Here is a 14347-nt window from a genome sequence, read left to right on the forward strand (position 1 = left end):
TGGAAACACGATGCATTAAGAGCCTGGAGGTGAAAATGTTTTGAATCTGAAGATCAGGGTAAATTAAACTTATATTGTCTTCTAAAAAAAGATATTTAGGCAAAATTAGAAAAATTTACACATCTTCATTCTGTTCAGAACTTTATACCCCTGTCTATTAACGCATGTTTTTTTCTTCTGAAACACCAGTGAGTGTTTGAACCTTTTGTAATTGTTGGATGTAAGTCCCAAAAGATGGATCTCAAAATCATATAGGCATTGTTGGGAGTATTGTTTATGGTAATATTCAATAAAACTTGGCACCAGCTCACAAGACAGCACAAGAAACACTTAGAAAGGAAGTCTTTTGGGGATTCTTTCCCCTGGCATGAGCTAGCATGCTGAGGCTGCTAGAGTCGCTCTTCTATATAAACCAAGATAACATCAAGACATTTAGACAAAAGACATTTCACCATCCAACTGATGTTTACTCAATATAGGTCATGAATTTCTGTTGAGAAATATGCTGTATTCTCAGAAGTATGATATTAAAAATAAAAGGTTATTTTGATAATTAAAAACATGCTGAAACTATTTTTGTTGTGTACATGTTAGATTATGAAAGTTCTTTGGCAAAGAGGATGATGTATATACACACATAGGTGCAGTCAAGACATGCAGAGCTGTCAAATAGCATGACTCGGGATCAGGAATGTCCAGAATGGAATACTAGTGTACTGCTAGCTGCACAATATAAACTGTATACTGTCAGCTCATATTTAAAAAATAGTATTTAAAACAACATTATGCATTGTGTAACAATAAACATTTGAAAATGTAGAATACTACATTGTCACATGACCTCATTATGATGTCTTCCATGTATTCAAATACTGTGCACAGTATACAGTACATATTGTTCACTCCAAAGTAGGTATGCAGGTGTGAATTTAATATCTTTGACCTATGTTATTATTTTTTTGACAGAAATCTATTGTTTTCTTATTGTATTTATTTGATGTATATTATGCAGACGTTTGTGTATATTTGTTGCTTTGTTACTATGATTTCACCATCCATCTGAATGATCTCTCAGCATGAATACAGTATATCCTGTGAACATTAAAAGTAGGTTGTCTGCTTACTAGTTCTCCATGACTGTCTTTTTTGGAAAACACTGGATTTGTGCAATCATCACTGTTTTAGCCATATGTGATTAGCTAGAGGTCAGAGGTCAGTCTGGTCTCAGATAGTCTTGACAAGGGGTTAGACTGAGCCTATTCAGAATAGGCGCTTAGTTAGACTGAGATGATGGACATTTGTCCTGTCCTGTGGCTTTAGTCACGACATAGTGGAAGTAATATATATATATATACTTTTTTTAAATATTTTTTTTATTTTAGATAAATATAAAGTGATATATTTGAATAAGAAATTTAAATTATTTCATTTATTTTATGCTATTTTATGTTATTTTCAAAGATGTGCACACACCTAAAATGTGCAAATATTACTATGTATATTGCACAGTGTTAGCCTATACCTAAATCATACCAGTTCCTTTTCCCAAAATTTCACATACAACTTTATATTGCCTTATCTTACTTTTCATTGTGTACTTGTATTTTTATATAAATGACACCTGAATCTAAGGGCCCTATAATACACCCGGCGTAATGCGACGCAATGCGCAGCGCAAGATTGTTTGCTAGTTTCAGTCTGGCGCCGTTCGCATTTTCCCGTCCAGAGCCACGTCGTTTAATTAGCAAATGCATTTGTGCTCATTTGTGCGCCCATGGGCGTGCTGGTCTAAAAAATAGGTGTGTTCAGGCGCATTGCTGGTGCAATGCTATTTTAAGGATCTGAAAATAGACTGCGCCATAGACCAACTCAAACCTGCTCTAAAGTCTGTTGCAATGTTTTTTCTTTGTTATTTAAAGAGCGTGTTAGTAGTCGGGTCCACAACGCGCGTACACGCTGCTTATTAAACACAGGGAAGCACAGCAGCACACAAACATGCCAAATGTAGGCTAATTAATTAAATATATATGTATCAGAATTATCTATTTGCTCGCACAGGAGCAGCTCCATTTCATCTCGGAGACGCGTTCTGTCCTTGCGTTTGCCAAATTTCGCCGTGTAAATAGCAAACCCTTCATAGCGCAAGCGCAACTGGCTCTTAAAGGGAATGGAAGATGAGACTCTGATTGGTTTATTGCACGTTACGCCCAAAAAACACCCATTACTCATTAAGAGAATAGGGACAACCCGTTTAGACCATGCGCCTGGGCACGCTAACCGTTTTTCCGTTGTTTAAATAGCAAAAGTGGATTTGGACACGCCCTGAGTGCACCTGCAGCGTGTGCTTTACACTTTCCGTTTAGATTGTTAAAATAAGGCCCTAAATCTTCAACACATTTGAATGCCAGCCGTGAAGCTCTACTGTATTGTTGCACATTTGACAAATAAATTGACTTCTTTTTTTAAAACATATTGGAAAAAACAAACGCACATACCTCATGTCTCTCTAGCATTGCACAACAGGGGAGCAAGCTGGTTCAGACTAATAATCTGGTGCTGAAAGATACAGAATTGCCCCAGGATGCAACATACATGCACACAAACATAAGATTTTTGGCATGCGAGAAGCATACAGCAAAATTAGGTAATTTAACAGAGCACACATGGGTCAGATGTGGGAACATGTGTTCTCAAACATGATTTAATCCCAGTACCACACACAGACAGCAGGCCCCTGTCATTATGTGTGTTTTAATTTGTTAGCATCAGTGCATGAGTGTGCATTAATATGTCTAGAATGTGTATACGCTGAATAGCATGTCAGCCTTGCTTTGAGCACAAGCCAAACGGACAACTAAGGAAGGACTCATTGATGGAGATTTTTTTTTTTTTTAATGCCATGCCTTAGACCAGTGGTGTAAAACTGGAGTTTGCTGGACAATTAAATTAGCTAATGTGTTAAAACCCTTAGAACAGCTAGCAACTGTATAGAAATGTGCTAAAAACACTCCAAACAGTTTAGCAACTGTATAGAAATGTGCTGAAACACTCAGAACACCTTAGCAACTATACCCTGGCGTTTTGCATGGAGGAAAATGCCAGGGTATTGTTTACAATAATGTTAAATATTCTGTGTGACTGGAGCAACTAATAATCATTGTTAAATCATTAAATCCATAATTATTGCATTTACTTTTATTCCTTTAGCACACACTTTTCTTGGATGAGCAAATTCAGATAAATAGGGTCTAAAACAGAGGGTGTTCTAGGTGGTTGCTATATGATTATGACTTTTAAAAACCCTTATAAAACCCCAAAATTAATCAATTTACATTTTCAGCTTCACTGTTAAAAAGTTTCAGTAATAACCAAAGTCTTGGCAATCAGAAGAAATACTTTATCAGTCTTGCTTATATTAAACACTTGTGAAACCACCAATTACTTTCTGTCACAACAGATATATAGACTTGAACTTCTGTCTCTTTTTGCATAGGACAAATCAGATTCTATTTCAAGTTAAAACAATAGCTGCCTGTGGTTGTAATCTAAATTGAATCTGCACGGAGCCTTCTTTGACCTAAACGTTAAGCAAGAGTTCATCACCTCATACATACGTCTCTCAACCTGTCAACTCTGCAGAGACGCTGAGGAATTATTTACGTTGGGAAAAAGCCCATATGAGAAAGAGAGTGTGTGTTAGAGACTGAAGTTTAAAGGAAAAGAAGGAAGGAGACAGGAGATTAATAACAGGAGTGAATGACAGAAAGAACGGGGAGGAAGGAAAAACCAGGAAAGTTGAATTAGGGCCCATGCGATTTTGCATCTGTCAAATCAAACTGAAATAAAAATTCTCGGGAAACGTACACAAACACAGTTCAGCTATTTTGTGGATCTATAAAACACACAAACACACACACACACACACACACACACACACACACACACACACACACACACACATGCACTCAGACTGAACAAGCATGACATTTCTGACCTACTGCATGTTGTTTTTAAGGCATAAGACATTAATTCAGTCAAATTATGTGGTAAATTGAAAAAGATTCACTGCCTGGTGGTGAAGGACAGAGTGACAGACGAGAGAGATAGAAAAGAGGTGCTGAGAGAGAACAAGGGAATGATAGGAGTGAGATCAGAAGGGATTTTTCCTCCACTTGGGTGAAAAAGACACACACAGCCTGAAGGGCTGTTGATTAAAGCAGTCTTGTTGTCTCTGCATCTCAAACTGTCTCTCAGTTTCTCTATCTGCAGGTCTAATTAAAACACATTTGAAGTTTATTCAGTTCTCAATATGGAATGAGAAGGAGATACTACAACCCGAATTCCGGAAAAGTTGGGACGTTTTTTAAATTTTAATAAAATGAAAACTAAAAGACTTTCAAATCACATGAGCCAATATTTTATTCACAATAGAACATAGATAACATAGCAAATGTTTAAACTGAGAAAGTTTACAATTTTATGCACAAAATGAGCTCATTTCAATTTTGATTTCTGCTACAGGTCTCAAAATAGTTGGGACGGGGCATGTTTACCATGTTGTAGCATCTCCTTTTCTTTTCAAAACAGTTTGAAGACGTCTGGGCATTGAGGCTATGAGTTGCTGGAGTTTTGCTGTTGGAATTTGGTCCCATTCTTGCCTTATATAGATTTCCAGCTGCTGAAGAGTTTGTGGTCGTCTTTGACGTATTTTTCGTTTAATGATGCACCAAATGTTCTCTAAAGGTGAAAGATCTGGACTGCAGGCAGGCTAGGTTAGCACCCGGACTCTTCTACGACGAAGCCATGCTGTTGTTATAGCTGCAGTATGTGGTTTTGCATTGTCCTGCTGAAATAAACAAGGCCTTCCCTGAAATAGACGTTGTTTGGAGGGAAGCATATGTTGCTCTAAAACCTTAATATACCTTTCAGCATTCACAGAGCCTTCCAAAACATGCAAGCTGCCCATACCGTATGCACTTATGCACCCCCATACCATCAGAGATGCTGGCTTTTGAACTGAACGCTGATAACATGCTGGAAGGTCTCCCTCCTCTTTAGCCCGGAGGACACGGCGTCCGTGATTTCCAACAAGAATGTCAAATTTGGACTCGTCTGACCATAAAACACTATTCCACTTTGAAATAGTCCATTTTAAATGAGCCTTGGCCCACAGGACACGACGGCGCTTCTGGACCATGTTCACATATGGCTTCCTTTTTGCATGATAGAGCTTTAGTTGGCATCTGCTGATGGCACGGCGGATTGTGTTTACCGACAGTGGTTTCTGAAAGTATTCCTGGGCCCATTTAGTAATGTCATTGACACAATCATGCCGATGAGTGATGCAGTGTCGTCTGAGAGCCCGAAGACCACGGGCATCCAATAAAGGTCTCCGGCCTTGTCCCTTACGCACAGAGATTTCTCCAGTTTCTCTGAATCTTTTGATGATGTTATGCACTGTACATGATGAGATTTGCAAAGCCTTTGCAATTTGACGTTGAGGAACATTGTTTTTAAAGTTTTCCACAATTTTTTTACGCAGTCTTTCACAGATTGGAGAGCCTCTGCCCATCTTTACTTCTGAGAGACTCTGCTTCTCTAAGACAAAGCTTTTATAGCTAATCATGTTACAGACCTGATATCAATTAACTTAATTAATCACTAGATGTTATCCCAGCTGAATCTTTTCAAAACTGCTTGCTTTTTTAGCCATTTGTTGCCCCCGTGCCAACTTTTTTGAGACCTGTAGCAGGCATTAAATTTTAAATGAGCTAATTAAGTGGATAAAAGTGTAAAATTTCTCAGTTTAAACATTTGCTACGTTATCTATGTTCTATTGTGAATAAAATATTGGCTCATGTGATTTGAAATTCCTTTAGTTTTCATTTTATTAAAATTTAAAAAACGTCCCAACTTTTCCGGAATTCGGGTTGTAAAAGACTAGGTATGACTCTCTCAAGATCACTTAAAGAGATGGTTCACCCCACAAAATTCTGCTATCATTTAGTCAACCTCATGTTTTTGCAAAAACTATATAACTTTCTTTCTACTGTGGAACACAATTTATTTAGAAAAAGTTTCAAATGTTTTTTTTTTCCATATAGTTAAAGCAAATGGTGTACAGAATGACACTGGAACCTGTTGCCTTTCTTTGTAACAACAACAAAAATGTTTAAAATGACACAAGGGTAAGTAAATGATGACAGAATTTTCATTTTTTGAGAAACTGTCCCTTTAAGATACATTTATTTTATTCGTCTCTCTCAGTTAAAATTTTTTTTTTTTTAATATAAGGCAAGACAATCCAGGTGTGGTTAAAAAACAACAACAACCAATAATAAACCACACTTCCCCAGTTGATTGATTACTTTAAGGATCTGATTTTTTTTTTGTATTGCACATTATGAATGGTAATGTTTATCTAATTAATTATCAAATTGAACTGGCAGTAAATTTTTATACATTTCCAGAAAAGAAATCTAAACTTTGGTTAAAGCCAGTTTCAAAATTCTTTATGAAATTACTTGACCTATTAGAGTAAAAGAGGGGATTTCTCTTTGGATTTCTTTGTCTATTTGGATATAGGAGTAAAATGTGATATAAAACCAGTAAGTATCAGATGTATTTCAATGTCATTGAGATACTGTTACACTTTTTTATTAATATTTTGATTTACTATTTATTTTATATTTTCTATTGTAACTGAACTGTTTTTAATTTTAGTTAAAAAATGTTTTCGTATATTTTTCTAATTTTCCTTTGAAATGTTGCCTTGGCAACTAGCTGAAATAAAAATTTTAAATGTCTATTTAATATTATTATTATTATTATAACCTTTATTTTACCAGGAAAGAAGCACATTGAGATTAAGAATCTCTTTTACAAGAGCGTCCTGGCCAAGACTGACAGACACAGCACGTTTGAGTGTAACAAGAACATCTAACAATACATACACATATACACACACAACCAAATCCATCAAATTTCAATATCAATACGTAACTAGCTAAAACATCTACAACCCGATGTTTCATTCCAAATCATTTAAAACTACTTTAAAAGTGTCCAACGAAACCAGTTCCTTCAGTTTCAATGTACTTTGCAAACAATTCCAGGCAGAGCATTCAACACACAATGATTATTGAGGGTTTTAAGATTTGTTATGAACCTCAGTGCACCATGATAAACAGTGTCTAAAGCATGTAAATATGTGAAGATGCATGCATATATATAACATCACCGTAGTCCAGTACAGACATAAAAGTGGCTGCAACAAGCCTCTTTTTTGCCTCAAAGGAAAGACGATTTGATTCTAAAGTAAAAACCCAATTTCACTTTCAATCTTTTCACCAGTTGCTGAACATGAAGGCCAAAGGAGAGAGCGGTGTGGGTGTGGCTGCTGAACTATACATAACTGTATCATCAGCGTAATAATGAAAATTTACATTTTGAACATTATGATCAATATTATTTATATATAGATTAAATAGGAGTGGTCCAAGGACTGACCCCTGTGGCACACCTTTAGTGACATTGAGTAAACCAGAGATAAAACCTTCTGCCTGTACACATTGAGTTCTGTTTGAAGATAGTTTTTAAACCAACCAATCATATGTTTAGATAATCCAATACTGACAAGTTGTTGTATCAGTAAAGTATGATCAACCGTATCAAATGCTTTTGACAGATCGATGAATAAGGCTGCACAATGTTTCTTGTTATCAACTGATTCAATAAAATCATTTAGTTCCTTTAAGGCTGCCGTAGTTGTGCTGTGTTGTTTTCTGAAACCAGACAGGGTAATATTAACAGACAGAAATTCTTTTAATTGATTGTTGACAAATGTTTCGAGGACTTTGGCCAAGACTGACAGCTTGGAAATGGGCCAGTAATTATTTGGGTGTGTGGGATCTCCATCTTTAAACAGGGGAAGGACAAAAGCTGATTTCCATATAAGTGGAATTTCATTTAAGTCAAGTGAAAGGATAAAAATATGAGTCAGAGGTGGGGCAATAAAATAAGCTGCTAGCTTTAAAAAGTAAGGTTCTAAATTATTAGGACCTGCCGATTTCGAAACATCTAAAGATTTAAGGGCTTTGCAAACCTCGATTGCAATTGGTGAAAAGTTGAAAGATTGACTAGACACTAAGCTCTCTGACTGAACAATCAAAGGATTCACATGAGCACTGTTAACTGAATCAAACAAAAAAACAGAAGCTATGAAGTGTTCATTAAAACAATTTAGCATATTTACTTTATCAATGACTGTATCCGAGCCCTTATTAATACATGATGGAAGTTCTATAACTTTATTATTTTCAGTTAATGATTTAACACTTTTCCAAAATTTGGATGAATTATTTAGATTGTGAGATGTTTAAGAAAATATATAAGAAAATGTTCAGTTTTAGCTTTTCTGACTGCAACCGTGCATGCATTGCGCAATCGCCTAAAATCAAGCTTTTGCCCATGCCGGGTTGTGCCCATGAAGCATAATTGATAAAGGATGAGAAAACCATGCATTATTCCGACCCTTCACCATGTACCTTTTGAGAAGAGCATGTTTGAAATTTGAAAAATTCCCAGGCTATTTCAAGGTTAAGAATTAAATTAATTTGTTCCCACTCAAAATTATTCAAATCATGTAGAAACCCTTGTTCTGAGAAATGTTTCATGTGACGCTCTTGGTTATGACGTTCAGTTTTAGGAATTTTTGTGTTTCTAACTGTTGCGATGACACAGTGGTCACTGATGTCATTTGCAAATATGGATGCAGTTGAATACTTATGGGGAGTGTTTGTATTATTTTAGTTAAAGTTTATTTTATGGTTAAATTATGGTAAAATTGTGGTTTTAGTATCAGTTATAGTTTGACCCTGATTAATTATACTGAAGTGGACAAAAGGACAGAGAGAGATAATGAGTGCGAGCAAGTCTCCAACTGCTAAACTTCAGTCTAGCCTTGCTACGTTGAGCTCAAAGCCTAAATCAAAGGCAGAGATTATGTGGCCCACTGACCCACTAGAGTGCAACAGAAAACAAGGACAGGGTCAAATTTATTATAACTGTCTGAGGCCTCCTTTCTTCTTTCAGAATCAGGTCTTATAGAATAAAGTTCTTTTTCTTTTCCCAAATTAACTTTTTTAGTTTTTGTATGTGGTACCACTAATCTTCACATACGACAATGAGACATAAGAATGACATAAGAAGCTGTTTTCATTCAATTTTATGACAAATACATTCACATTGTTATTTGTAAACAGCTAAAATGTACATTCAAGTTTTCATCTGTGTTAAATTCAATATGGCATCTAACATGACTAAAGTCTATGCTGTGAATGTTTACTAGTATTAACAGATTTAAAAAGTAGAATTATTGCATTTCTTAGCACAGATGTGCTCTGAGATTCACCTCAGATTTGTTTGAAACTGCCTTTGACAGGACATGGAAAGTCCCAAAGAATTCTGCCTTCCAGCTGTAAAGCATACACCTTACATGTTTATTAAAAAGAGGAACAGGAAGATTTCAACCTTATTTGCCCTTTGATAACAATATAATAGGTTCAGGAAATGGAATTTGTGCTCATTGCTGTAATTAAATGTATTAAAATAAATTAATAGTATAACCAAGAGAATGGCAAATTTATTAACTGTGTGTGTGTGTGTGTGTGTGTGTGTGTGTGTGTGTGTGTGTGTGTGTGTGTGTGTGTGTGTGTGTGTGTGTGTGTGTGCATAAAAGTGTCTCAATTGAACGCAAAGTGTCTCAAAGGAACTGTGTAAATGTGCAGATTTTTTATTTAATTTATTTGTTCAACTTTTGGTTTGCAGCTCTCTCTCAGCTTAACTCCCTCCTGTTATTTTCCTCCCAACAAATTCACGAGTTTGTGCTTACATATAATTTGATTTACCAAATAATACGCTTTTTTTTTAAAGAAATTAAAATGTTTCTTTAGCAAGAATGCATTTAATTCATCAAAATTGACAGTAAAGACTTTTTCCTCAAAAAAGGAATTGTGTAAAAAATTGTTACAAAAAGAAATATTGTTTAAATGTTCTTTTTAACATTCGATTAAATTAAGAATCCTCAAATAATATATCAGTTTCCACAAAAGTATTAAGCCAAATAACAACATTGTTTTTTTCAACATTGATAATAATAATAATAATAAATGTTTCTTTAACAGCAATTCAGCATATTAAAATGATTTCTGAAGGATCATGTGACACTGAAGCCTGAAGTAATGTCTGCTGAAAATTCAGCTTTGGCATTACAGAAATAAATTACATTTTAAATAGAAAACAGTTATTTAATAAACCTTTCACAATATTACTGTTTTTACTGTACTTTTGATCAAATACATGCTACCTAATAGAGTATAAGAGATTCTGTCTGAAACTGCCTGAAAGTTGTTCAAGAAATTGTGTGAATGGCAACCTGCTCAATAATGGAATGATTCAAGCATCCCTGGACTCCTCTTTGATGTCAAGATGTTTTTATAGGATTTTATTTATTTATTTTTTTAATGAGGAATTGTGTCATTGTACGTACAGACTCAGAGAAGAATGTTTCAACATGTTTAAACTGCCAAACCACCATTCAGAGCTGAATTTGGCTATGAACGACTATGAACTAGCTTTCGAGTTGAGATGTGTTAAGGTGTGGGTGTTTGTGTTTTGAAACTCCCGTAAGTAAGTATTCTACAGTCATTTGTGAATAGCAAACCACAATAACCCATGACACATGCTCCACCCACGTTTGAAGGTATGAGAGGAATTTCCTTCATTTCTGGCCAAGATTTTTAACTTGCAGTTGTCCTCATATCCCCTCATTTCCTATAGCTGATATATGCATATTTTGGTGGGTTTTGATGTGAGAGAACAACAGAGGATGCATTTTATTTTTCGGGGGAAATGTTATTTTGAATTCTAAACTTTATTTTGGCCAGAAGGAATGGTTTAAAGTAAAAACGCTTTAATGATGGATTTGTTTTTTTTTTAATAAAAATATTGCTTTTCATTTCATAAGATGTTAATGGAATGATTACTTGTGGATTACTCTGATGCTTTTAGCAGCTGACGACACCTATTCACTGCAGAAGATCCATTGGCTGAGCAAGTGATGCAATATTAAATTTCTCCAAATCTGTTTCGACGAAGAAACAAACTCACATCTTGAATGGCCTGAGGGTGAGTACATTTCAGCCAATTTTCTTTTTTTGGGTGACCTCCTTTAAATGCATGAATGCCATTGTACTAGATAAAATCACAGCACAAGCACACTTTTCAAGCAAAGTATTTTACAGAAAGAAGTAAGTTCATGAATTGTTCACAATTAAGATAGTATTTAGACATTTTATTGCTGTCAAAGGCTAGGGGATCATGTCCATAGTTAATGTGATGAACAAAGCCTGGTTACTCTGCTGGTGTGAACTTGACTTCACACATCTATTAAACCTGTCTGCAGGTACCCGTGTGTACAGGTATGTGCAGTAGATTTGTCTTTGATAATAACAGACACAGCTCTAGAGATTGTGCTGCTAACTGCATCCATTGCAGTGTTGCAATGTGACAGCTGCTGGGTAAGGCCACACAAGGTCAATTGTGCCCCTTTGGAATGGCTGCACTCTTCCCTGATCTGACACAATAGATTTAACAGACAGTGATGAAAGGGGACAGGTCTTTCAGTGAGAGATCATTATGTACCCTATGTAAATGGACAGATGTAAAGCCAAAAACACTCTTACCGTAATCTCACTGTCTAGTCTTTTGACGTCAGTTGTTTATGGATGGAGTCACTCAAGGTGCTGAATAATAGTGGCTTTCTCACTGCTTAATGGACAAATTATGCCCGAAGGGGTAAGAAAATAAAAGACAAACAGGCCATATGCACCAGTTAGCAGCAGAATGCTTTTCTTTTTTAAAACAAATACATTTGGATTAAATTATGATGTACATCTTCTCTTAGGACTCTGGCCAAGCAGTTAATATGATAGCATTTAACCATAGCAATGTGTTTTAACAGGGTAATGGAGGCACAATCAAGCATTTCAAACAGTAATGAAAATTTCAAATCAATTAGATTTTGCATAAATGTTTTTGGACATGATTCAAATATTCATAAGTAAAGCACATTTAAACGCCTAGTTTTCAGTAACTCACTTTAATATGAAAAAAATAAACAAATTTTCATTAATGCAATGCATAAATGAATAATTCTGCATTATGTAAATTATAAAGTACATTTCTGTAGATACAATTGGAAGTATGCACTGCCCATCAAAAGTTTGGAATCAATAGGATTTTTATTTATGTTTGAGAAAGAAGTCTCTTATGCTCACCGAGGCTTTCTTTGATAAGAAATGCAGTAAAAAACAGTTATACTATACAACATTATTACAATTTAAAATAAATGTTTTCTATTTGAATACATTTAACAAAATGTAATTATTTCCTGTGATGGCCAAGCTTAATTTTAGCAGCTATTCCTACAGTTTTCAGTGTCACCTGATCCTTCAGGAATGATTCTAATATATTTGCTGCTCAGTAATTTTCTAATTATTACTGACATTGAAAACAGCTGTGATGCTTAACATTTTTGTGGAAAACATGAGTTTTTTTTTTTTTTGATAAATAGAAAGTTCAAAAGAACAGATATTTATTTGAAATGGAGATCTTTTGTAACATCATAAATAACAATGTACCATGCGCAGACATTTTTTAAATACATTTTTATGCACAGCCATAAAGAAACAAACTGATGATGACGACACAAGTGTGTGTGTGTGTTTGTGTATTAGCAACAGGACCTTCTGAACATTTAAGTGCTTATCACTCCTGACAGGCCCTTTCTGACAGATTCAGCGACAAACTTCTCGATTCTGCTCTGGTTTTCGAACTCTCCTCTGCCCTGTGGGGACTTGTCAAACAATCTGATGACAATGACCCAATTGTCCACTGAGCCCTTTCGGGTAAACCCAATGAGGTCCATGCCCCGTCTATTGTCTGTGAATGAACTGTAGCGCTGATTGCATTTTCTGGTAATTAAGCTTGTTCTGTCTCCCCACTCTTTCTTTCAGCACGGGTTCGCATTAGTGTACGGGGTTCAGCGTGGTGTCACTTGCGTAATCGCACAGGTGCTGGGTTTTCCCACCGTGCCATGCCACTCATTAGGTCATCGTGATGACGGAAGCGCATTTTATTTAATTAAATTCTCAGTAGTGCTGCTACAAAAGGCCAGCCACTGACCTCGTTGCTCCGGGGGCACCTAGCTTGTTATATATATCCTTTCGCATAGGGTTTAATTATTGTTGTGAATGAACTGTGGCATGAACACTATGTGCAGGAATTAACGGTTTCTGGTTTAAAGGGAGCTAAAATGCGTTCATACACATGTGTCAGTGTTACAGCACTCATAAACACATATATAGTAGTGCAATAGACACAATTCTTTGCCAAAAACGCAGCTTGACTTTCTCAGAGTCACTTCTGATCACCAAGGTTTATGAGACAGGAGCCACCAAAACCCACACATACACTAAATATACATATGCATGTGCCTTTCAAGGCTCCAAGAATATCCTTGATGGTAGTGTTCTCTTCCAAATATGTCCCAGGACACATTATTTCTGAAAAATGAACTCGTCCATGGGACGCCACCCCAGTGATCTGCAGGCACCTATTCAAACACAATACTTGCTCTTGTTCAGGACAAATATGGATGTGTTGTGACTATAAATAGTATTTGCTCCCTTGGAAGTTCTCATGTTTTATTGTTTTACAACTTTGAACCACAGAGAATTTCGTTTGACCTTTTTGACACAGAAAATTATTATTATTATTTTTTTTATGTGAAAGCTAAAGTAGGGCCTTGATGAGACTTCTTTTGTCTATTTGATTCAAACCAGTTTAGTTTGTACAGGAAAAAATATATTAATTTTCACATTCATATTTTGTTTGAAATGAAACGAAATCTTATTTTTTGCTTTCAGTTTGAAAGGTAAGATCAGATTTCATGTTTTCAACCATTCATTATGTGATGGCTTGTTACAAGATAACTTAATCAAAAGAAAAGTAGTAGTATTAACCAGTGCTTTTCTGATTTTTATGCTGCTGTCTGCGAGAAAAAAAAAAGGTCAGATTTGGAATGAAATGATCAGTCACAAATGGAAAAACATGCATTGTTGAAGTTTTAGACAAAATCTTAAAAATAAATACATTATTTACAAAAAGATTTTATATGTTTTTGAGTTCATACTCCAAAAAAAAGGGCACAAAATGAGAACAAAATGTGCAAATTGCATATTTGGTAATTCTAATGTAAATCAATGTGATACTATTAAAAAAACGC

Source organism: Carassius carassius, chromosome 31 (genome assembly GCF_963082965.1).
Source record: "Carassius carassius chromosome 31, fCarCar2.1, whole genome shotgun sequence".
In the NCBI taxonomy this organism is placed as follows: domain Eukaryota; kingdom Metazoa; phylum Chordata; class Actinopteri; order Cypriniformes; family Cyprinidae; genus Carassius; species Carassius carassius.